The sequence below is a fragment of the Tenrec ecaudatus genome, chromosome 7, assembly GCF_050624435.1.
Source record: "Tenrec ecaudatus isolate mTenEca1 chromosome 7, mTenEca1.hap1, whole genome shotgun sequence".
NCBI lineage: Eukaryota > Metazoa > Chordata > Mammalia > Afrosoricida > Tenrecidae > Tenrec > Tenrec ecaudatus.
Genome location: NC_134536.1, coordinates 94,751,352 through 94,778,077, shown reverse-complemented (window position 1 = coordinate 94,778,077; position 26,726 = coordinate 94,751,352). Strand labels below are relative to the sequence as shown.

At 42.6% G+C, this 26,726-nt stretch overlaps 1 protein-coding gene and 1 long non-coding RNA gene across 4 annotated transcripts in view; one reads left to right on the top strand and one right to left on the bottom strand.

Annotated features, from left to right (window-relative positions):
* The window catches only part of LCA5 (lebercilin LCA5), a 34,341-nt gene extending 30,270 nt beyond the window's left edge, over nucleotides 1-4,071 (bottom strand). Inside the window, exon 1 of one of the 3 annotated variants that reach the window (XM_075554855.1) lies at nucleotides 3,797-4,071. The gene's annotated coding sequence lies outside the window, so the exon portion shown is untranslated. Of the gene's footprint in view, nucleotides 1-1,113; nucleotides 1,407-3,796 lie in introns of those variants that run through there. The other 2 variants (XM_075554856.1, XM_075554854.1) reach the window with 2 other exon arrangements.
* Nucleotides 4,072-5,140: 1,069 nt separating this feature from the next.
* On the top strand, nucleotides 5,141-26,341 carry LOC142452858 (uncharacterized). Its single transcript, XR_012785350.1, has 3 exons — nucleotides 5,141-5,530; nucleotides 8,457-8,650; nucleotides 22,815-26,341. It is a non-coding gene; the product is annotated as an uncharacterized LOC142452858 (long non-coding RNA).
* Nucleotides 26,342-26,726: the final 385 nt, after the last annotated feature.

Below are 26,726 nucleotides of genomic sequence, written 5' to 3'. Positions count from 1 at the left end.
TATTTAGTACGGATAGTTGGGTATCATCCTGTTCTGTCTCATTTGTCTTCCTATACTAAGTGCAATGATAAAGTCTTCAATCTTTTGAAATATTTGGTTAAGTTTTATTCAAATCTCTAAAATTCCTAAGAACAGGGGAAAGTTAACAAATTAAAATTTTTATTCAGAACAATTGTTCTTTCTGGGTTAATTTTTAAAATCTGAGAAACCCTAGCAAGTTTTCAGCAAAGTTTTACCAACCCTACTTATGTGACTACTATGACTAACCATAATTTGTCATAGAATGAATAAAATTATTTTTCTCTTAAAAGAAAATTATATCCCCCAAAAAACTGTAGGGGGAAACATGTCACCTAGATTCACAGGTAAGATCTATAAAGTAAGACTAAATATTAAAATCCCAGGCATACTCAATTCAACTAAACTGCTCCAACTGAAACATATTCTTCACGGCTAAGGATACATCAATTGCAACAAATGTACAAATGTGTTTGACACAATGGATGGAGGGATGGATGGATTGTGGTAAGAGCTGTATGAGGCCCCAATAAAATGATTTAAACAAACAAACAAATGAATATAGCAGTTAATATCTGTTTATTTGCTTTGCCTATCTGTAAAAAGGTGGTGGACAGAAAGATACTTTCTTTAGTTCACTCAGTGGTAATTGAAGAATTAGGAAAAGCAACATAAGAAAAATTGGTAAGTGTTGCTCAATTTAACTCCTCAGAACTGTTTACTGTCTAAAATGGTCAAGGTTACTAAAGCAATAATAGAAATCAAGGTTACTAAAGCAATAATAGAAATCAAGGTTACTAAAGCAATAATAAAAATCAAATCTAATACTTGTTGTCATCCACATAAACCTCATTTAAGAGAAAAAAAAATCCCAAACAATATATATTCCACATAAATCAGAAAAAAATGATTAGCCAGAATATCTCTCAGTACACCAAAATGTTTGCTTTATCCAGTTTTAAAGAAGCAGAAAGTAAGTCTAAGCTATCGCTCCACTATGTGTAAATTACCATAATGATCGCCTGATTTATGTGACTTTACGAAGGCTCTTAGTTTTAGAAAAACCCAGCTGAAATCAGAGGAACTGTTAATTACCTGTCATTTTCCTGTGCTCAGCTGCTTTGTGTAAAACATTGCTGCCTGGATACCACTGCTACTAGCGAAAGAGCTCAAACAAAAGGCCACTAGACAAGTAGAATGGAAAGAAACTGAAGTGAGAGATAAATCCAATTGCCCCTCCTCCCTAAAGGTAGATGAAAATTATTAGATTAAGGTATTTGAGTTCTGTGTGGCCATTGCAATGGGTTATCGAACCTAGCTGAGAAGCATGCTGCCGTGGGATGGGATGGCTAGAGGTAAAGGCCTGGCTGCCACCGTCTCAGAAATCTGCCGGGGCAATGCTGATGTGGGGCTGGATTTTCCTTCCCCACAGTACAGTTGCAAGAGTTCAGTTCCCACCCCTACATCCATCACTCTTTCTACCAACACGGGCTGAAAAAAAGAAACTGACGGAAACCACAATGAGGAAGAAGAGATACTGAGGGGAGGTACCCTACCAGCCATCCCCACACTGTGGCATCTTAAGACAAACCCAGCAGTGATCCTGTGTGAAAGCAGGATCCCGAGAAGCACTGAAAAGTACTTTCATGGAATCCCCAATAAGCGAGAGAAACTGTGTAGACATACCTTGAGTGAAGCAAGGTGAGCTGAATATAAACTGGATCTAAGGAAGGCAAGTGTGGGAAGAAGAGCAAGAAGGCTAGAGATTCTAGCATCCAGAGCAGGAAAGGAACTAGCATCCAGAGGGTGACTTTCCACCAGTAGCTCGGGACAGAGTAACAGATCCCTGGAGTATCAGCAGGGGGCTCCCCCACAAGACCAGAGGTAGCCTCCGGACACTTTGCACACTCAGGCCCCAGTCGCTAGGTGCAACTAGCAGGATGTGCCCAGACACCCATACCACGTGACTGGAGGAGTACATTTCCTCTCCTCTTGCTCTCCTGGCGATTGGTGACATGAATGCCTTCCCACAGGAGGGCAGCTCCCCTCCCCTTGCCCAGTCCATCACCACCTTGCCAACTCAGCAAACAGCAAGAGGTGCTCCCACACTGCGGATATTTGCAAAATCCTCACCCAGGCAGCAAATGGCAGTAAGGGTCTACACCTGCCCAGGGATCTGTTGCCACCAGATGAGTGATCACTGAACACGTACATCTGTCTGCAGTGGTGTATCAAAACCAAACATAATCAGGGCAAAACAATCGAACACATGACAAACCAACGCAAGGCCTCAGAGATAGCAGACAATAACAAATCATGTGGAACCTGAAAAACCAAACCACAGCCATGGAGTCGATGCTGACTCGGAGTGACCCTAAAGGACAGGGAAGAACTGCCCCCCATGGGTTTCCTAGACAGTAACGCGCTAAGAGTAGAAAGCCCCATCTTTCTCCCAAGGGATGGACCAGTTTCAAACAGTTGACCTTGAGATTAGCAGCCGGGCCACAGGGCTCATGATGGCTCAGAGTAGTGGGAGAATAAGGAATAAAACTTTCCTGAGAAAGAAATGGCAACAGAACTATCTACTAATATTTTAATACTTACACATAGGATCCTAAAAGATCAAGGAAAATAAGACAAAAACTAGACAAATTCAAGAAAACAATGCAAAAGAAATAACTAGAAAAAAGAACATAGAAAAAAATCATTTGAAACCATACAAAAGGAACAGCTCGAAGTTTAGAAGATTAACAATAAAATATCAGAAAGTGGTAACCCAAAGGGAGAACATATAAGTACAATAAGGTCAATGGAAGGCATAATAAGGAATCTCTGGAACCTTACCCATTTTTAATCTTCCCTTTTTCTGACTGCATGTAGGCTACTCCACCCCACCCCACCTCAAACCTTAAGTGACTTTTATTCCAAAGAGCTCATCTAACCCAAAATTCTTAACCTGAAGTTAAAAGATATAAACGTATGTATGTGCCTACATGTACTTTCCTAAGGAGGGGAGCCAAAATGCTCTTCACATTTTCTGAGGAAGTGTATGAGTGTGTGGATCCTAACAAATTATGACTCACATTGCAAACAATGAGAATGCCAGGGCACATAACTGTGCTCAGGAAAAGTCTGTACATCTGCCACGTGGAATGAACACACCAAAGGGAAACGATGTGCTTTACACCAGGAAAGGTGTGTGTCACGTATGTATCCTTTCCCCATACTTATTCATTCTGCATGCTAGTCAAATAAGGTAAGAAGCAGACCCATTTGAAGAACGCAGCATCAGGATGATGGCAGGAAGACTCATTAACAACTGGGAATAGGCAGATGATACAACCCTGTTTGCTGAAAGTGAAGAGGAGTTAAAGCAATTACGGATGAAGATCAAAGACTACAGCCTTCGGTGTGGATTACACCTCAACATAAAGAAAACAAAAATCTTCACAATTGGGCCAGCAGACAACATCATGATAAATGGAGAAAAAAATGAGGCTATCAACAATCAAATTTACTTAGATCCACAATCCTTATTTACCTATGGAAGGTGCAGTGAAGACACCAAATGGCATATTATACTGGGTATGTTTGCTACAAAAGACCTGTTTAAAGTGTTAAAAATCAAAGATATACTTTGAGAAATAAGGTCTACCTGTCAGAAACCATGGTATTTTCAATTGCCTCACATGCATGTGAAAGGTGGATAATGAACTAGGAAGATCAAAGATGAATTGCCGCATTTGAATTATGTGTTGGTGAAGAATATTGAACATACCATGGATGGCCAGAAGAATAACAAAACTGATCCAGTGATAATGAGGATGATCGTCCAACAAATGGCTGACACAGTAGTTACAACAGTGGGGTCAAGCACAAGTGTGAGGATGGCCTTGTTTCATGCTGGTGTACATAGGAGTCCTATGAGTCAGAAAGAACCCACTCCACTGCACCTAATAACTGTAACCTGAAAGATTAAGAAATAGCAGTCAATTCTATTCCTATTCAAGACACCTCGACACAGTGAATGGCTCACACAAGCTACATCCGAACTCACGCGAACAGACTCTGCAATATTTTGATTTATTTCTTTTAGTATATGTAGGAATATTTTTCTTTAATAAGCCCATTATCCTCATCCCCAAAAGGGAAAAAAATTGATGCTGGGTAAATTAGTTTTAAAAAACGACTTAAATTTAAATGAATGGGCCATTACTCCTCACCACTGTAAAAACACTTCTCCTGGCACTCCCAAGGCAAAAAAATCACCATTATCTCAGCACCCATTGCTCCTATGCCCAAGGAAGCACAATTTAGGCCAATCACCTCTTTCTCACCCCATCCGATAAATGAGAAACCCACAGCCCGGCCAGATGTGTCTTTCTGTTCTACTAACAGTCTTAATCGCCGGTTATTATTACTCCAGAGCTACCGAAAGCATCCTTCTCTTCTTTGGTCCGACCCTCCCGTCGTTCCAGCAGTCGCCGCGGGCCCCCGACTTTTTCAGCACCGTCTAACTTTCCCTAGTTCGTCCCACTCTGCACTCTCTGCTCGTCCCATCACCCAGGCCTCTCTGGAAGCGTCTCCATGCCCAGCGGTCGGACAGCCCTTCGCCCAGGCCTCCCGGCGGTCCTAGACTCACCCTCACCTCGGCCCCCCGGCCCCCAAGTCCTCCCGACCTCATCCTCCCGCCTTCACACCCCGCACCCCAAACCTCCGACCCTCCCCTCCCCGGGCTCCAGCCCGTCCCCACGCCCACCGCAAAGCCCACCCCCAGCCCGCCCCGCGCACCACCCGCGCCGACGCGGCGTCCCGCCTCCTCCCCGCCCCACGCCTGCCCGGGCGCCGGCTCGGACCTCCTCCTCGGCCTGCGGGGCGCGGCGCGGCGCGGTGCGGCGGGGCGGGAGCCCAGGGCGCCCGGTGCGGAAAGTTTGGACGCGGGGCAGCGGCGGGGGCGGGGGCTCCGGAGCGGCGACAGGGGCGCGGCGGCTCGGGCTCCAGGGTAACGGAGGCGGAGGCCCAGACTGCACCGCGGAGCCGTCGTAGCCAATGACGCCTCTCCCGCAGCCTCCATTGGCTGATGTTTCCAAGTCGCCTTTTCTATTGGCTTCGGTGGTGCTGGAAGGCGGGATGACGAGTGCAAGCGAAGGCGGTCATTGGCCGCCCGCTCCCGGGGGAGCCGCGGCCTCCAGAAGAGGCGTCCTAGCGACGTGCTGCGAGCCCGCCCGCCCGGACGGGCTGTGCCCACGGAGACGCGGCCGCGGTGCGGCGAGGCCGCCCGGCCGAGGGAGGGCGGGAGGAAGCGGGTGTAGGACTTGGCGGCCGCTGAATGGAGAAGAGCAAAGCACGCTGAATTCTCTTGAAGTTCTTTCGGACATTTGTAGCTTGGTCCGTAATGATCAATCCGTTTTAAACAAATAGCTCCATCTTAACGGAAATGGCTGCTTTTCAGGAGAATGTGTATTAATTTGTTTGCCCAGTCGCCCTGGCTTTCCTGAATCTTAAATGCCCTGTGAGTTTGTCTTGAATGTGATTTTGCGATTTTGGAGCCAGTATTGAATCCCCAGTGTTTGGGGTGGAATGGAGTATTCGAAATACGTTATGTTTTTAAGAGAAAACGTCCAGTAGTCCATGTCAGTAACTCCTTGAACGCTGTCCTGTGACCTATTTTTCCATTTAAAAAATTGTTCTGAATAAGTTGCGAATGAGGTAAAAAGAAAGCGCTCTGTTGATTGAGGGCTATTGTTAAGCTTCTTTAATTGACAGAAAGGATTAACGGGTACCCCGCTGTTCTCACCATTGTTCATTTTGAAAAAACCTGCATCTTGCCTCCATTCCGCAGAGAAGCCAATTCTTGAAAACAAATCATGCTAATCAGGTCTCTGAATTTGAAATCCAGTTTCTGTGTCTTGTTTGACTTCAGCTTTCCAGCTTTGTTCCATTTCTGATGTCTTCATTGTGTTTTACTTGCACTGTCAGATTAATCTTCCTTAAAATATTGTAATTAAATATGTTCTCTATGCGCATTATAGCTTTGGAAAATAGCAATCATCTGTTAGTCCAAATTAACGAGTAATTCCTAACATGACATTAAAAATACTTTCTCATCTGTTTATCTATATTTGTACTTCCTGTTAAAATAGCTCATTGGTTATGATTGATTCCCTCAGAGGTAACACTTTACTTTTGGAGAAAATTGCTAGAAAGTGGCAAAAACAAACTCCTTTGCATAAAGTCAAATCAGGGTCGCTGGCACTGGAGAGCAATTGAGATTGAAACTAACATTTATTCAGCCCTCACTAAGTGCCAAGCAGGGCATGTCCTTCCATCTTCATTCGTGACTAGAGAAACATATTGTTATTCATGGTTTATGCTTGAGGAAATAGATTCAGAAGGTTAAAGAATTTATAGAAGACACTTAAATAGTCCATGGCACTCTGAAGATTCACACCTATGTCTGCCAAACTCTGAAAGTCACCATTAAAATCTAACACCTTTATGGCATTTTATCTACAGGCTAGTACAGTTGCTGATAAGATGATAATTAAAAAGTCAGAATTCTTCCAAATTTGTCTTTATACCTAACATTTCCAAGAACTTTATAGGGTTTATCAGCTCATTTGACCCTGAAAACTAAAGGCAAAAGAAATTTGCCTAAAGATGAAAAAACAAAAGCAAAACAGTTTATTGAGTTAATTGTAAAAGGCTTAGCCCCAAATGAGAAGTTTTTGTATAAGTTTACATTGTTTTCACATAATTATTTTTGATCAGTTCAAAATTTTCTAAGATTATACAATTTGCCATTTCATTTCATTATATATTATTTAAGATTTTGCTTTTCAGGAAGAAAGCAAATCTAACAAACCACATTTTTATGTTTTTTACTTGAAATAGAAGATTTAGGCTTCACTGTTTTTAAAGATTATATTTGTGAAATAAATGATCCTAATAATCTATTAAGGACATTATAATATCTCCAATATTCTATATTGCTCACTATCCATTATCTGCAAGATTTTGGTTATCTTACATAATACTATGTAGTGATAATGCAAGTAATCTTAATTTAAAACTTTCTATAAACATCAGTAGAATTATTCTCACTGTGCTTAACATCCTGATGTAAAGAATTCGAATGATTTCTTGGATGTCTACTACAAATAGTAAGTAGTCCAGTTGTTACAATAGACATAATTTTAAAAGGAAGATGTCCATGTGATAAATGATCACATCTGAGAAGGCACACCTAGTGGTGCATCGGTTAAGGTTGCTAATTGAAATGTGCTTTGAACCCAATGACTGCTCCTCAGGAAAAGATCGCTGGCCATCTGCTCTTAGAATAGAGACACTTAGGAGACCCTCTGTGAAATTCTGTCCCATCGACAGGGTGACTGTGAGTCGTGATGAACCTGACAGCACCCCACAGCAACAAGCTAAAGTTCAATTGCCCATTTAACACCATTCTAAGAAAACAGCTGTGAAATATGTTCTACCTAGGTATTTTTGTTAGTAGTTGTCACCTTGATTCCAACTCACGGGCTCCCCAGAGATGCAGAGTAGAACAGTTTTGTATGTTTTCAAAGATGTCATCACCTTCCAGAAGTGAATAGTTAGACTTGTCTTCTAAGTGCCCTCTGCTTAGACTTGAACTGCCAACATTTTGGCATGCAGTTGTGTGCTAAACTATTTGTGCCACCAAGGGACTCTAAATATGTATGTGATGTGGAACGACAACAAAAGAAAACATTTTAAAGCTAACCGGTGTCCAAAATTCTTTGACATTTAAAATTTATTAATTCATTCTAAGTAAAATGTTGTCGGTATGTCATGTTAACTTTTAAGCAATGATATGACCTGTTTAAAAGAAACTGGATGGCTTAGGCAAAAAGCAGTGAAACTGGAAATACAGGGAGTGGTCTGGTTTTTAAAAACCAACTTCATCTAATCTGATAGTTACTGTCAGCCTGTACAGTTTAGAAGGCGCCCTTGTGGTGTGGTAGTTACTCATTGGGCTGCTAACTGTAGGGCCCACAGTTCAAAACAACCAGCTGTTGCACAGGAGCAAGCTGGAACCTCCTACTCTCACAAAGAGGCCTAGCTTCCGAAACTCCCTTGGCTGTTCTACCCTGTCCTAGAAGGCCATTGCGAGTTGGCATCAACTAACTAGATGGCCATGAGTTTGCTTTCTTTTTGGGGGGTTGATACAGTATAAACACATACCCTTTTATTGTGCTTTTCTGGGTAATGTGTGGTTATTACATAATCTGGTGTCAGTTTGAGAGGATCATGAGTGAAGGGGTGGAGTCTGGCCTGTCAATCAAGATATAACCAATGAGACCTTTATGTGGGCATGGCCTTCCCCTGAGAATTCTGGCAACTCCTGTGTTTCCTCCTTGGAGTCAGGAGGGACTTCTTTCTCTCTGCTTACTTCCTGCCAGACATCCCTGAGGAGAAGCCACATGGACCTTCACTGATGCAGGCCTGGATGCTGGAGAAGCCACGTGGAGACCCCTGCCAGCGCTGAGATGCTTACAACGCAACTGGATCTAAAGACTTTCTACCCAATGGTCTGTGATCATCCAGCATTCAGCGTCATTGCTTGTGTTTCATGAGTTTGAAGAGGACTTTACAGGTCAGTATCAGACATAAATGGCCTAATAGCAGACTTGTGGGCTCAGACTGGACTGAATTGGGATGCTTTCTTAATGTACAGTTGTTCTTGTATATAAACTCTTATACATATGCGTGTTTATGAGTTTATTTCTCTAGTCTACCCAGACTAACACAGTTTTGTTTCATAATTAGTAGGTAAGTAACAGTTTCTGTATTACATCTAAAAGTTAGTTTGAATTAAATGGAGTTTTGATTTTGTTTTACATGAAAAGGAACCAACCAAATGTTGGTTTGCCTTAATATTTAAAACATGTTTTCAGATATTGTTAGTTCACAATTACACTTTAAAATAAATTGACCTTGTAGGACACTGAACATCCCCTTAATGAAGGGTCTCGGGGAGAAGACAAGCCAGTCAGGGTGCAATGTAGCAACGATGAAACATACAACTTTCCTCTAGTTCCTAAATGCTTCCTCCTCTCCCACTATCATGATCCAAATTCTACCTTACAAATCTGGCTAGACCAGAGGATATACATAGGTTCAGATATCAATCAGAAACACAGGGAATCCAGGGCGGATGATCCCTTCAGGACCAGTGGTGTGAATGGCAATACTGGGAACATAGAGGGATGGTGGGTTGGAAAGGGGTACCCGATTACAAGGATCTACATGTGACCTCCTCCCTGGAGGACAGACAACAGAAAAGGGGGTGAAGGGAGACTTCAGACAGGGCAAGATATGACAACATAATAATTTATAAATTATCAAGAGTTCATGAGGGAAGGGGTCTGGGAGGGAGGGGAAAATGAGCTGATGTCAGGCCTTAGGTGGAGAGCAAATGTTTGAGAATGATGATGGCAATGAATGTACAAATGTGCTTTACACATTGATGTATGTATGGATTGTGATAAAAGTTGTATGAGCCCCTAATAAAATGATTTTTTTTTTAAAAAAAGAAAGAAAAATAAATAAATAAATTGACCTACACATCAAATCAGGAGTTCTGGTGACTTCTGGGCTGCAGATAAAACCACTAGGCATTCTGAAGGAGAAAGAGGAAGTTTTTCTTCCGTAAAGGTGTTCAGTCTCAGAAACCCACAAGGACGGTTCTTCTCTATCCTATAGGGTCACTGTGAGTGGAAATCAGCTCAATGACTGGGAGTCTTTCGGATAGATCAAATCCTTCCCAGCACAGGATTAGCCATGACAGAAACCATAGCAGTCCATGGTTATTTGAAGGAAGAACGTCAATATGACTTTAATAGCAGAGGCTTGCCGGAAAATAACCCACTGGGGATTCTGTTAAAATTAGTGCCTACATATCTAATTGATAATAAATAAGCTACCAAGAGTAAAAGGTATGCTTATTAGCTTTGCTGTTATAAAGCTCACTGTCATCAAATCCATTTGGACTCAGAGGCTCTGTAGGACAGAGTAGAACTGCTCCTTAAGGTTTCCGAGACTAGAACTCGCTATGGCAGCACCAAGTCTGCCTTTCGCCCTGAGAGCAGCTGATGGTTTGAACCACTGACCTTACAGTTAGCAGCCCAAGGCCTAATCCCAAAGTAGGCAGCTCTTTCTCTCGAGCATACAGAGAAAAATGGCATAGCAGAATTTCAATGAGAAAATTTTTATTTAGAAAATTTTATTTATTCATTGAAAAAAACAAAACAAAAAGCCCTTGTCCTCCGGCAGCTCGTTGTCTAATGAGCAAAAGAGATAAGCCACACCCTGATTGTACTTCCTATGTGATGTATTAAAAAATGAAAATAAAAACCAGTTACTGTCGTGTCAACGAGACTCATGGTAAACCCTTATGTGTCAGAAGAATTGTGTTCCAGTGTCTTCAATGGCTGATTTTGTAAAGTAGGTCACCAAGCCTTACAATCAAGGTACCCTGAGAGAACTCAAATTTAACAACCTTGCTGTTAGAAGCTAAGCATGCTAATAGTTTGTCCCACCTGCCACGGACTCTGCTATGTACTATGATTATAAAGGGATGCAGATTGGGTGCGAGTCATTTTCAGGAGAGACTGTGTCTGAAGGAAGGATATTTCCCAGGTAGGCACCTCCTAAATGGAGGTTTGCCAGGGCACCAATCAAGAAGCAATTTGGAAATATCTTTAACAATTTTATTGTTTTTTGTCAGGTATTATTTAATATTTAAAAACTCATAATCTAGTTTTGTGTGCCTCTTATTGTTCTTATTTAAGTATTAACTGTATGAATTCATAAACTACCTTGGGCATATCATTTGTTCATACTTTAGATGGTCATTCGGGTAGCAAATGGCTGTTTAAGTATTTCAATCTCACCCTTGCTTTATTCCATACCAAAGGTGTTCATACACATGTCTGTGATCTGTGGATGGCTGCAGATAAGATCTCTCAGCAATACACTTGTATTAGTCTTGCTAGGGTGCCATCAAATAAAAAGAAGGTCCAATCCAAACAGTGGCTTGTGAGGGGATCTGCTGGGGCCATGAAGTTCAAGGCAAAGAAACTCAGAAGGCTTATTGTAACTGTTCCTTTGGGTCCCCAAGGGGTGATTTTCTCAAAGGACACAGGACAATCATGATTACTTATGAAGCCGTTTTAAGAAAATTGAAAACGGCATTAGTGAGGTAAAGACCAGGAAAGTTTCCATGAGAAATTTGCCCCCCACTGTGACGGCACATCTGCTCGTTCTTTGAGGGTAACAAGGCTAACCTGAGAGAATGCCTTGGGAAAACTGACCCCATTCACTTTCCACGATCTTGTCCCTTCAGGCTGCTTTTTGTTTCCCAAATGCAAACAACATTGAAAAGGAACGTAGTTTGAATCCCTCCGGATGCCCACACTGTCATTCTGACAGTGTGAAGTGAGAGCACTGAATTCTCCAGGGAGGGAGGAGGGAGGAGGAAGCACCACCTCCCGAAGTGTGTGGACCTCCTTGGAAGATATGTCAAGAAACAATTCACATTTCGATGTTCAAAAAAAAGTCTACAATTTTGTAGACATAATTTTGACTTACCCTTTTATCAAGTGTGTGTGTGTGTGTGTGTGTGTGAAGCAGGATAAGTTGTTTTAGAAGACTTAATGCGGGAAGCCGTGATAAGGGAGATCTACCAGGAACATGAGTGCCCAGAAACATGGCTGGCCACGAGAAGGCTAGGTGCTTAACATCTTAAGAAGCTTACGATGCATCTCAAAGCCATTGGGAATGGCTGCTGTGTTTTCAAACACAAGCCTGCTTTGATCCGCATTTGAGAATGATGACCTAGAGGCACCCTGTCTAGTGAGACTACAGGCAGAAAGATCAGCAAAGACCTTGACAATCTGGGTTTGGCCCAGTTCCGCCTGCAGGAAGGCCCCATCAGTAATGATAAAAGCTAACGTGGAGTACTTTCTATTCCCGAGCCTGTGCTCAGGGTTTTACACACTAATTTTATTCCTTACTACACCATTTTTAATCATTTAATCTTATAATATAGGATTGCTATTATTTATTCATTACAAAAAGGGCTGCGGCTTAAAGAAAATAAGCACTTCGCTTACGGTGAGTTAGGAAATAGAAAATTAGAGATTTAAACCTTTGTCTGCCTGATTCCAGGATCAAAACTTTCAGCTACCCTCTTATCAAACTGTGGTTGTGAATCATTAATAAATCATGAATTCAAAATTTGGTTTATAACCACCTTTCAAAAAATTGATATAGAATAGAGTAGGAAATAGCAGAGTATATTGTGTGCAGTAAGGATAAATGTTGTTTTAAGAAACTTTTATTTCAGTTGTTTTTTAAAATCATTTTATCGGGGGCTCATACAACTCTTATCACAATCCATACATACATCTATTGTATAAAGCACATTTGTACATTCATTACCCTCATCATTCTCAAAACATTTGCTCTCCACATAAGCCCCTGGCATCAACTCCTCATTTTTACCCCATCCCTTCCCCCTCCCTCATGAACCCTTGATAATTTATAAATTATTATTTTGTCATATCTCACACTGTCCAACATCTCCCTTCACCTACTTTTCTGTTGTCCATCCCTCAGGGAGGAGGTCCCATGTAGATCCTTATAATCAGTTTCCCCTCTCAACGCCACCCTCCCTCCACCCTCCCGGTATCACCATTCTCACTACCGATCTTGAAGGGATCATCCGCCCTGGATTCCCTGCGTTTCCAGTTCCTATCTGTACCAGTGTACATCCTCTGGTCTAGCCGGATTTGTAAGATAGAATTGGGATCATGATAGTGGGTGGGGAGGAAGCATTTAGGAACTAGAGGAAAGTTGTTTGCTTCACCGTTGCTACACTGCATCCTGTTTTATACACGAATGCTATGTATTGTTTTTACTATGGGTCAAAGTAATTGAAAATGAGTACAGGTCTAATAAGTGAAGAAAGTGGCATGAGCCACTCTGGGAGGTAGCATTTACAGGACTGAGCAACTGACTGTACCTGGGAGAGTGATGGAAGAGCAAGAAGCGTGGAGGGAGCCTGGTTAAGGCACCTGCCACTCTTCACTAAGTTAGTGTCGATAGAAGACATGACTGAGGGTAAAGCCCAAACCTGCTGTCATCGCGTCGACTCAGAGTCATCGCAGCCCTGTCTAGGGTTTCAGACGTGGTAGATCTTTATGGGAGCGGATCACCTCCTCTTTCTCCCATGGAGGGGCAGATGCGTGTGAAGCACTTACCTTGAGTAAAGGCCAGGAATAAAATTGTTTCAGAACTCTCCGATGAAAATGCAGATGAAAATTTCTTATGAATTTGGACATTTTCTTACCTAATCCAGAAATTCCATTCCTCAGTATTTACATAGGAGAAATAAAAAACATACATATATATTTTAAAACTTAATAAAGTTTATACAGGCTTCATTCATGTTATACAAAACAGGAAATAACAACTATCCAGTTTCATGAGAATGAAGCTTTAAATGAATACCTTAAAACCTAGTAAGCTGGATCCTGTGTAAGGCAGAAACCTGTCAGCAAAGGAAAATGCAAATGTTTTCCACTAATACAAAGTGATAACGGAATGGTCAGACTGTGTCTCACCAATGACAGAAAACCCAGGCTCTCACGGGTTCCTCTTCAGTCTATGCTTATAGTGTATTGCTAGTTATCAGCAGAGGGAATTACCAATACATTGATGAACATGATAATTTTCAAAGATAGGATAAAAGAAGTCAAACACAAAAGAACATAGTCTCTATATTCCCATGAATTAAAACAGAAACAACTAATCTATGATGGTAAAAACTTAGAGTCGTCATTGATTATGGCTTGGTTTTTATTTCACTTAAGAAAAAGAAACACATGATTATGCTAAGCTTTCCAAACATTTTTGTTCTATAAGTAAAGATAGGATCAGCCAAATTTTATTTTCTTTTATAATGCTTCCAACCCCAGTACACTTAACCCCATCAAGAACATCTGGGACATTTCAGAGAATGTCTCATACTCACAAGATTGTCTAGTTTCACTGGTAGACCCTAGAAATGACTGGTGGCTAACTGATGGAGCACCTTCACATACACCAGTGCCACAGTTGAGTGGATGCTGTCTAGCCAGTCCACCGACCTGTATTTTCTTCTGGGAGGCTGGAGCAACATTCTCTTACTAGTTGGCTCATTGTTAGGTTATGTCAAAAAGAAACAATGGGGGAAAGGCTGTTCTATAAGAGTTGGGAAAAAATGATTTTCTTCTTAATGTACGTATTGTTATCAGTTATGCCAGCAGCAGTTACATCAGCTCATCCAGCACATCGTTGCTGCTCCCAGGGCAAGATTCCAATAATTGCCCCTTAGGGAGTCTACCTACCAATCTTATTTAGCCCCTTCTCTAAGTTCCGAAACTCTGGTGAGTCCACTTTGTTCTTTCAGTCATTTGGCAGTTGCTGATTTCTGCAGTTACAAATACCCGAGTTATTCTCGTTTCTTTTTTGCCCCATTAGCCTTTTAGCACTGTGTGTTAATCCCTTCTATAGAAGACCCTCCATGTGCTTTATATTTCCCTAACAGGATCCTGACTAACTCGTTATATAGAGCCAAATTTGGGGACTATAGGTGGAGGTGGAATGCCCTCTGTTAATGCGTCCCAGCGCAGTGTAACTTATGCCCGGACACCTTATATAATGTCGTGAACCAGAGGTCTTATTTCTCATGTCCTGTGGGCGAAATAAGGAGCTGATGGTACGATGGTTAAGCACTCATTGCTAGCCACCAGAGCAGAGTTTTAGCTTATCCAGTAGTGGCTCAGGCGGAGAAGACCGGCTGACATCCTTCAGTAAATTAGGTTACAGCCTAGAAACCCTTATGGAGGAGTCCCACTCTGTTTGGATTTGAGAAGCAGTCAAAAGAGCTCTGGTTGGCTCCTCTCCTCTCAGAAAAGTTCTTTCCCAGGAGGATCCTCCAGTTTGTGGTTTAAGCTCAGCTCCTCACCGCTTGTAATATCTACATCTACTGTGGAGATGGCCCAGTGTCCAGACGAAGGGGGTGGATTCAATACACGCATATAAACAAGGAGATTAAATGAATCTATGATGACTAGTGGTTACATGTTGGACTGTCATCCACAAGGTCAGCAGTTCAAAAACACCAGCCACTCTTCAGAAGAAAGCAGGGTTTCTACTCCCATAAAGTGCTACATTCTTGAAAACTCACAAGTCTATCCTGTTCTACAGGGTCACTGTAAGTTGGCCTCAACTCTATAGCAGTGAGCCTGGTTTTTTGGAAGCTTTATGTTTGTAGGCTACACTATTACTGTACTCCTGCATTCACATGCATGTGTGTGCACGGACACACACACACACACAGTATACAAACAACCCAAACTAAATCCATTGCCATCAAGTTGATTCTTTTTTTTTTAAACGTTTTATTAGGGGCTCATACAACTCCTATCACAGTCCATACATATACATACATCAATTGTATAAAGCACATCTGTACATTCTTTGCCCTAATCATTTTCTTTTCTTTCTTTCTTTTCCCTTTTCTTTTTTTACATTTTATTAGGGACTCATACAACTCTTATCACATTCCATACATATACATACATCAATTGTATAAAGCACATCCATACATTCCCCGCCCCGATCATTCTCAAAGCATTTGCTCTCCACTTAAGCCCTTTGCATCAGGTCCTCTTTTTTTTCCCCCTCCCTCCCCGCTCCCCCCTCCCCCATGTGCACCCCGTAATCCATACATCATTATTTTGTCATATCTTGCTCTATCCGGAGTCTCCCTTCCCCCCCTTCTCTGTCGTCCCTCTCCCAGGGAGGAGATCACAAGCGGATCCCTGTAATCAGTTCCCCCTTTCCAACCCACTCACCTACGCTCACCCAGCATCGCCCCTCACACCCTTGGTCCTGAAGGTATCATCCACCCTGGATTCCCTGTGCCTCCAGCCCTCATATGCACCAGTGTACAACCTCTGCCCTATCCAGCCCTGCAAGGTAGAATTCAGATCATGGTAGTTGGGGGGAGGAAGCATCCAGGATCTGGGGGAAAACTGTGCTCTTCGTCGGTACTACACTGCACCCTGACTGACCCATCTCCTCTCCTAAGCCCCTCTATGAGGGGATCTCCAGTGGCCGACTCTTGGGCCTTGGGTCTCCACTCTGCACTTCCCCCTTCATTCAATGTGGCATATATATAAATATATATATACATATATACATATATATATATACACATACACACACATTCTTTTTTTTTTTTTTGCATGATGCCTTATACCTGGTCCCTTTGACACCTCGTGATCGCACTGGATGGTGTGCTTCTTCCATGTGGGCTTTTTTGCTTCTGAGCTAGATGGCCGCTTGTTTATCTTCAAGCCTTTAAGACCCCAGACACTATCTCTTTTGATAGCCGGGCACCATCCACTTTCTTCGCCACATTTGCTTATGCACCCATTTGTCTTCAGCGATCCTATCATGGAGGTGTGCAGCCAATGATATGATGATTTTTTTGTTCTTTGATGCCTGCTAACTGATCCCTTTGGGATCACTCGCTCACTCAGGCTGGTGTGTTCTTCCATGTGGGCTTTGTTGCTTCTGAGCTAGATGGACGCTTGTCTTCAAGCCTTTAAGACCCCAGACGCTATCTCTTTTGATAGCCAGGCACCATCAGCTTTCTTCACCACATTTACTTGTTCACCCACTTTGACTTCAGCAATTGTGTCGGGAGAGTGAGCATCATAGAGTACCAATTTAATTAACGAAAGTATTCATGCATTGAGGGAGTGCATGAGTAGAGGCCCAAGGTCCTTCCGCCACCTTAATATTAAACCTATAAATGTAGATAATTAGATCTATTTCCCCATCCTCATATATATGTTTGCATGTACACGTCTTTGTCTAGCCCTCCATAAATGTCCCTTGACTCCCAGCTCCTTCCTCCCTCTCCCTTGACTTTCCTCCTGCCCCACCACCATGCTCCGTCTCCACCTGGGCTACAGCTATACCTCTTCTCTATGCAACCTTACCCTTGATCGTTCCCCATCAGGCATGTCACTCCCCCCTCACTACCATTTTGGGTCCCATGTTGTTCCCTTGTCCCTGTGTTTATTAACACCACTTCCTTACCCTCCTCCCCCTCCCCCACCCGGATCTGTCTGTCCCCCCGGAACTGTCTGTCCTATTGTTTTTCCTCCAGATAGTTCATCCAGCCTGTCCTATTCAGACAGACCTGTGGAGACACTAACATGCACGAAATCAAGACAGAGGAAAACAAAGCAACAGTATACAACCAGAGAATAAAACAATACAAACAAACCACTGACAAAGAACAAAACAAAACACTTCACAAAAGAAAGGCTTGTAGTTCGTTCAAGGATCGTTTGCTGGCCCTTAGGAGCGTTTTCCAGTCCAGTCTGTTGGGGCACAACGCCTTGGCCCCAAAGTCCACTTTCAGCATTCCCTGGGGACCTTGCCACTCCATTCCCCTGCTGTTCCACTGCATTCCCCCAGTGCTTTGCCTCGGTGTGGTGGAATCAGGTCAGGTGCAATTCCCACACTGTGTCTCCGGTGCCGTCCCCTGTATTGCCCTTAGTCACTGGCCATCAAGTTGATTCTAACTCACAATGACTTTATAGTACGGAGTAGAACCACAAATTTTAAAACCTCTACAAAACTTTACTTCTTCCAAGTGGGCAACTGAAACAGTTGGTGACCAAACAGGCATCAGTATAGTTTGAGATACGGTCTCATACTTCTGTAGAATTTCACTTCAACAAAACTCACCATACTTACTAGGCCCCAAAAATATGAAAGGGTAGATATGTTGCTACTTTTAATAGGTTAAACTGACCCTAAGGCTAGATCAGGGGTATCCAATAGAAATATAATTTCTATCATATTTACTCTAACATTTTTTCATGTTGTTTTTAAGTGCCATCAAGTTGGCTCCAACCCATTGTGACCGTCTGCACAACAGACTGAAGCACTGCACAGGCCTGCGCCTTCCTCACAATTGGTCCTGCGCTTGGGCCCATTGTTGCAGCCCCTGAGCCAATCCGTCTCATGAGGGCCTCCTTTTTTGCTATCAATTACTTTACCGAACAACGTGTCCTTCTCCAGGGACTAGTCTCTCTTGACAATATGTCCAAAATATTTCAAACGAAGTCTTGCTATCTTTGCCCGTAAGGAGCACTCTGGTGTTACTTCTCCCAATACAGATCGGTTTGACCTTTCAGTAATCTAATTCAATGCTTCTTCCGTCTTCCTTATTCAAATTCCAACTTACACGTGCAGGTGAGGCAATGAAGAACGCCATTGCTTGATCAGGTGCACCTTACTCCTCAAAGAAATATCCTTGCTCTTCAATTCTCAAAAGAGGGCTTGCGCAACAGATTTACTTAATGCAATAGGTCTTTTGATTTCTTGACTGCTGCTTCCGTGAATATTGATCATGGATCCAAGCAAGACAAAGGTGTTGACAACTTCAACCTTTTCTCCATTGACCACGATGTTACCTTTGGTCCAGTTGTGAGGAGTTTGTTCATCTTTACGTTGAGCTGTGATTCATCCTGGAGGCTGCAATCATTGATCTTCATCAGCCAGTGCTTCAAGTTCTCCCCACTTTCAGCAAATAAGGTTCTGTCATCTGTATATCTCATGATGTCAATAAGCCACATTCTTCTTCATATAATCCAGCTTCTCAGATGACTTGCTAAACATTTAGATTGAACGAGTGTGGTGGGAGTATTCAGCCCTGACACACACCTTTCTTGATTTTAAACCATGCAGAGTGCCCTTGTTCTGTTCCAGAACTACCTCTTGACCCAGAAAAATCTATTATTAATTGGGAGTTATAACATTTACCCAATAGTTCCATAGTTCAATCATGGCAAGCAGAATTGTACAATTGCTACCACAATCGGTTTCCAAACATTTTTTCTCTTCATGGACTCCTTGAGATCGCCTTCCTTTTGTACCCTCCACCCACCATAACTGTACACAGCTCCCACCCCCACCCCACCCCACCACCAAAACCCTTATTCTGCTTGCTGTCTCTATCATCAATCCTGGGTTTCATATACAAAAACACAGAAAACCGCCTAAGAGAATTTCAAGTGATCAAAGGCATAAATCTGATTCGAACAGTTAAAACCTTGTCAGTTGATCCACCTTCTGATGCATGCTGGACTTGATTTGTTTTTCAACATTTTCTGTATTTTTGGTATGTTTTGTTTTTGCTTGTTCATATTAGCGTGTCTCTCGGGGGTGTTAGGTCACCAGAGGTGACCCTCTTTACGTTTTGCTATCAATGCATCTTGATGGCATGTTTGACCAAGTTCCGGCTAAGGTCGTTGGTAGAAGCTTTCAAGTTCTTCATCACTAGCTTTTGTGGTTGTTGCATTAATTTGAATAGTAGTTGTGTTGATGGGATATCCTTGAAAATGAATAGATATAATCCTATCACAGACAGCATTGTACTTCATGAATGGTTTAGCAAGATCCTTTCTGACAACGAATGCCACACCTTTCCTCTTGATTGAGTTTCTCCCAAGCATAGTAAATGAGGTGATTTTCTGATTCAAAATGGCAAATATCAGTCTATCGCGGCTCACTAGAACCTGGGATCATGATGTTTATGTGTTCTGTTTCATGTTTGATGATTTCCAATTTTCCTAGATTGACACTCACCCATTCCTAGTTCTGTTTCTCCTTGCTTGGAGTCGGGCCCTGTCAGCAAATGCAGGTCCTGAAGACTCTATCCCACAGACTTTACCTGCTCTCATCACCAGGGCAGACTCGACTCCCTAGGGTCAGCTCCTCTTTAGTCACAATCCAAGCGCCTTCGGATTGAAGGGCTCATACTCTGGCACAATCTGCAATAATGCTCTGCTTCCTTTGTTTGGGCTTTCACGATCTGACAACGCTTCGACGCTGTGCAGAAGGTGTTTAGCGGGTTCTTCCTCCAAAGGAGTCCTCTGTGTTCTTGAAGTCTGTTCACTTTGGGTGACCCTGCTGGAAACTGAAATAAGGGTGACACAGCTTCCAGCAGCACAGGAGCACAGGCCACCACAGGAGGACAAACTGACAGACAAGTAAGTGGTGGTCAGTTTTGTGAGACAATCATTTCTCATAACTAAATAAAAATAAGAAGCAGGTGTGATTAATTTTTATAATACATTTTACATATCACAGTCTATTCAAACTTATCATTTTAAGATCTAGTCACCAGTTTTAAATTATCAATGAGATTTTTCTGCACACCCTGTTTTTCTACTAAGATTTCAAAACCTACTCCTACAACACTTCTCAATTCAGAGCAGCTCCCCTTTGAAAGCTCAGGGGTCACAGGAGGTGGTGGTTGGCCCATTGGAAAGTGCTGGCTGAGATGATTTACCCAGAGACACCGAGTAGCAAGAAGTTACTCCAGGCAAACTAGAAGCCAGAAATCTAGAAACCTAATTCTGACTCCGGCTTTTCTTGGTAGTGGGGCAAGTTACTTTTCTTCTTTAGAGTTTGGCTTCAGGATTTGTGCAAAGAAAATTGCATTAAAGTTTTTTTTAATATATCAGAATTATTTCTTCAAATGAAGACTCAAATAAAACAGGAAGCAGAGGCACTTGTCTATAAGTGGATTACAGCCTGTTTGACTGCCTACACACACACACCACACACTTATGCATGCATGCACTCTGACAGAGCTGTTATGAACCCTTGCAGTAGTTATTTCTAAGATCTCTATAATTAAAAAAAAAGTCTATGGTGTTGATGGATACAATTTAACTTTCAGTCAGTGTCTCTCTAGTTTAAGATTTCTTTGTTTTTCCTTTTTTCCCTAACCCTAACCCTAACCTTAATAGTTTAAGATTTCATCAAAAAGTCAGAAAATTATTTTAAGTACAGTGAGCACATCAATATGTTGGTGTTTCATTCACATGTTAGTTTCATTCAATTATGAATTTTTATAAATGAAAGAATGCCTTGAAGATAAATTAGTTAGGTGGTTTCCAATTCCCCCCCAGTAATGGATCCTTCGCTTTAAGTGGCTCCTTACACAAAAACTTCGATGCTCTAGGATAGTTAAGATCAGCTCTGCAAGGTCAAAGTGGACACGAGGTCCTGCAGAACTCTGACAGCTCAGCATCTCCCACTTATCCACATTTGGCAAGTGGCCCTCAAGTCACGTGTCTTAATTGTGACGCAGTTTTAGCAACCAAAGACTAAGCGCAGTGACTACCCCTTCAGATGCAGAAACTGCAGCTCCATGTGATGCTCAAAGTCCCACCAAGCACTGATGTCAGGACTGGCGTTGAGCCTGTCAGTGATGAACTGGTGGAAACTACTCTTGCAGGCTGGCAAGAGTGACGCTTCCAGGAGTGGGGCAATCCGGTCACATCACACTGGGAGCACAAAATCGGCCAAGGTGGGAGTATATACACCATGAAAATCAGTAAGCGTTACAAATCTAGGCCTTTCCCAGAGAGCTGGTTATCAACCTCCATCGGTACCCCCTGCCCAGTGTTCCTGAATCCGGGTCTTTATGTACTAACACAGTAGCCTTCTGGTAAAGGTCATGCCTTTTGATAGGAAATAACATTTTAAAGACAATTTAAAAATAAGCCGGAGTAGAAATCGTATGGGAACATAAACAACCATTTAATTCCCCGGCTATCAGTTTCCTGGAAATCCATCCTTTGCCCAGGCGATACGGTCCTTTATGATTCTTTCAAGTGGTTACTGGAGTCTTCAGCGAAAGTGAGGATGGGTTAATTTTTAATATTAGGTGAGCCAGGCAAGTCAAAACTTTAAAACATTATTTAAAATTCAAGCCTGAGCATAAAATAAGAAGCTAAAAGAAGCTGCTGGCACTGCCCTTTGAATGTTGCCTAATCTGATATACCTTCTCTCTCAGTCTCCCTCTGAGTGCTATTTCTGGATAAGAAGGTATTAAAAGGTCTGTAAACACCGCCTGAAGTCTTGAGCGTCTCAGCGGGCCTTCTTGCTCGTCCTATTGTATCCACCCCCCACTGAATTGGAGGCTCATCCTCCTGAAGATGCTGTCCCCTCTGCTGCTTTTCTCTCTTGTCCTTTGTGGGCTGCATGCGCTCCCTCTCGGCCTGTTTGGGCATGCTTGTGATGTCAGATGCCTGCACTTCAGCTGTCCTTTTGTATCCATGGTGATGGATGAAAAATAAGCTGCTTTGCAGCGATTTGAACTTTAATCCATTCAAACGATGCACGCTTTATCGCTCAGGTGATCCCCCCCTCCCCCCATACTTTCAGATCACGAAATCTTGAATGATTAAGGAGGAATTAGCATCCTACTTTTTTTCTTCTTTTCAACCTCATGCCTTGATGAGGAGCTCTGGGGATACAGTGGTTAAAGCACACATCTGCTACCTGGAAGGTCGGCTGTTCAAACCTCCCAGCTGTTCTGCAGGAGAAAGACATGCCAGGCTGCTTCCATAATGAGCACAGCCTCGGGAAGCCTACGGGGGGTGGGGGGGGAGGATGGGGGGGTATTCTACTCTGTTCCATAGGGGAGCCACATCAGCCTGACGACAATGGACATGCACTTTTGGTTTTCTGTCTCAATAAATTCATTTAATCAGCACTTTAAATTTGTTCCCAGTAATGAAATCAACAGAAAAATAATGTCAGAAGTATGATTCCACAGGGAGAGAAATGGTAACGATATTATTTCTTTAATGTTTCTTCTCATCACCCAGGCCAAGTAACATGGAGGATCTACAGAAGGAAAAACGCGACGGAAAACCAAACACTTAAAAGTAATAGTGCCCAAAATGTGTCACCACTGGGGGCATTTGAAATTATTTCAGTGGCTTCTAAGTATGGTCTTAAAAATAAGATGGGCTTTGAATCTTTCCAAATTCAAACAGGAAAGAATCTCAGCCTGGTGATAATCTCTAGCCCCTTACCAGCACTTGTTCATAAATTAAAATACAAAAGCAACAAAGTGTAGGCATAAGTAACTATTAGTGTCTCCTGCAAACCTGTTTTATAGTTCACTTCAACTTCATAACCATGCCTCTGTCTCTAACCCTTTCTTGTCTGCCAGTGTTCTGTAAGACATGTTCTTTAATGCAAAATCTTGTGAAAATTTTTTGAAAAATCATTGTGGAGGGAGACAGTATAAGTTGAACATCAAAAAGCCAGAATGCCAGCCTATCACAAGGAAAGATTCACCATTTTAAGGCACCTAGATAAAGGTCAGTTGAGAATTTGTGATTCTTGAGAATGATTCTGTTACGTAGCTAGCGGCAGAAACCAGGGCCCGTCCCTCTGCATGCCAACCCCCACCCCCCCTACAGGCAGTTGGAAGCTGAAACGGCTAGAGGACAAGCACAAACTCAGGCTCTTGAGCCGGGAAGCCAGTACACCTGGGTGGGCCCCAATCTAGGCCAGGTGGGCTTAATTCAGCCAATGGGGTCACGCAGTCGTGTTCCCACATTTCCCAGCGGAAGGCCCCCAGAGCTAGAACTTTGAGACCCTCAGGGCTTTTATCCAGCTGCTCCTCTGGTCAGGCCTTGGTCTGTCTGTCTCTCTCTCTCTCTCTCTCTCTCTCTCTCTCTCTCTCTCTCTCTCTCTCTCTCTCTCTCTCTCTCTCTCTCTCTCTCTCTCTCTCTCTCTGCCCGCAGCTGCCGCAGTGGGTGCCACGAGACTGCCTGTGTTCAATTACTGTGACGCCTGAAACTGCTCTGTCCTTTATAAAAACCTACTTACATCACAAACCAGGCTTCGGCGTGAATTCTTTCAGGCGGTTTTCTCATCCGAGAAACCTAACAATTCCAAGATTTGCAGGAATTTTACTTTTTGAAAGTGTTTTTTTGTTATGTTAACTAGTTTTGGGGTAGGATTTTTATATTATTATTCTAGTGATTCATATGCAACATGACGTTTGATAACCATTGTTTTCAGAGATACAAGCTTGCTTTGGGAAGCTTCTTAGTTGTCAACAAAGAGCTCTATAGCACACATATTTTACAACTAACATCTGAGACTTATTATTTAATATTCAAGTTAGATGAGTCTTATATTGCAGCTACTCTAAGCACTGGATACAATGCCTGAGGACTTGGAGCAGATTAAATGGTGTTGGGGTCACATCTGACTGCCCCTGGTTGTACAAGGGGGAAGGACAACCCAACTCAGAGCTCAGACATGCCTTCACCTTCCAACGTTTCTTTTCCTCTTCTGACACTAACCATCCTTCCCATGGCATCCTACTTCTCTGCTGGGGTCCATAATATATTGTAATAACCACATAGAACTAACAGATAGTACTCATTATTATGGAGCCCATTAACAGAGGCAACAGTTTACAAGTTAGTATAAAAGAACATTGAGGATACAGTTCTTTTGTCCACAATACTTCTCAGCCACGCCATCAGCAACATTTCTCTCTGATCCTTTGCCTCTCATTCGCATGGCTTGAGTTTGCCCTGGTTGGCCAGTGTTACAAAGCTTCTTTAGCACTGATAAATGTCCAATCAGCACTCTGTTCTGCAAGCCAGCCTCTTGCACGAAGGCAGTCTTATTCTTCCTGTGACCTGCGAAGCCCACAGCTTTGTTTAAGGGTCGTGTGCTATGGTCTTTGGTGCCACTGCCACTTCACACAGGGCAGTTGCCATTTAGGCTTGGATCTTACACAAGCTCTATTCATGGCACTTCTTTCTGTTCTTTATGTAACGTGGCTCAATTATATTTGTTGAAATGGCAAAATTGAGTAATCCCTGAGCTAGACTCCTCAATACCTTATTTGCATGATCCCACTGAGTCAGTTGGTGGGAATTAATCAAGACTACGGCTAGACCAGCCAACCCAGGGAAAGTTTCCATCACTGCAGGAATCAAGACCATCATTGTCTTCGTGATTCATATACCATTTTAACTATGATTGCAATAGACCAGAGAGGATGACATCTTCCAACGGGCATTCCACTTTCCATATGAAAGTTCCTTTGCAGTCATTACCAGGAACTTTCCTGCGAAAAGCACTTATATAATTTGTAAGGTATGAGAGGTAAACATCGTTAACTATGCAAATGAAGTGTCTGTGGCCCACCAAGAGGGGATTGGTTAGCTTGTGGCTCTTCTGGGCCTGGAGATCATCCCTTGAACTTGACAAGGAGTTGTGTCAGTGCAGCTAGTCCCACAGAGACTTAGGCAAAGACAGGCAGAAAAGGAGCAGATAGAAGGAGGAAGGAGGGGAAAGAAGCAGAGAGAGGGGAGGCGGGAAGGACAGATCCAGGGGGGAGCACCGAAGACAGTAAGACAGTGTTACCCTCTGGGATGGGCCCAGCAGCAGAGCCAGTGGTGACAGATAGCAGGACCCAGATAATCATCGCCTGAGGGTTAACAGACAAGAGGCTGGTCCAGGTGGCGCTGAGCAGAGACCCACATGACTGCGAGGCGCTTTGAAAGCTATCCTGCACTGGAGAAGGGAGGGCCTTGCCTCTGTACTACTGATCCTGATCTTGAGTTATACGAGTAGTCTGCTGATTGTGTTCCCAAGTTGTAGCTTGTTTCTTAATAAACCACAAAACTCCCAGTGTGGCCTGTGAGCTCTGTGTGGTCTTGGCCAGGGATAATCAAACCCAGAAGAAAAGTGGAGCGGAGGACTGCAGCAGGAACAGCTGGTGTAAGAATTGATAACAAGATTAGAGAGTCGAGATACGGCTGATTGCCGCGTGGGAATCAGCCGTGGGCTGGTCTCATTATCCTCTGTAATATTGGAATGTTTGGGTGCTACTAACAGTTCGGCTAAGAAAGACTGTGTTTGTGTGTGTTACCGATGGAAATACTTCGAAAAACTGGATGCCAATAAGCCCCTGCAAGATCCCAGTGAAGCCTCAGATAAACACACGCTCAACGGAATGAGTGCAGAAGGAGCTCGTCATTCCAACGGAGAGAAGCAGTATCTGTGGTCCAAGTGAAAGCACACATCTCCGTGTGGCTTGTTTCTTTGGCTTTTGTCACTTGCACACAGAAGCAAACATACTACCACAAAACAAGAAGAGTGACTCTTGCCACCATAATGGACAGAAACCAAAATGAACACACTCTCTCCTGGGGTTGATCTGATTTATTGCATGAAGGAAAAAAACTACAGAACTGATCAGTGTTGCCTGGTTTGGGTAATTGTTTGAGCTAATAAAAACATGCCATACATAGGGTATTTTTTATAAGACAGGGTCTGTTTTATTTTTCTTCAATTATGTGTATCATATGTAGTTTTCTGAGGATATTTTATGGTCTGATTCCATTTTTCAAGGACACGTCTTCATTCTGAAGAAATGCTTCAGTATTGTTCATAAGCTTATTCGGTATGTCATCAATCATAGTTTAATGATTTTTTTTATTACAGAGTCAGCTGAGCTGTGTTGTTGAGAAAATATAGCTCATGAGTATATTTCTCTGTGGCTTTGAAAGAGGAAAATAAGCCATCTTTTTATTTTTGTTATTGTGGCTATAATAGGTATACCTATTATATTTTTTATATTTATCTGATGTATTTTTAAAAATTATGTATTTCTAGAAGCTCCTAGAAATCTTTTTTTATATAAGAAATTCTGAAAAAGGTGAAACAATTTTTAATGTATGCTATATGATACAATGTAT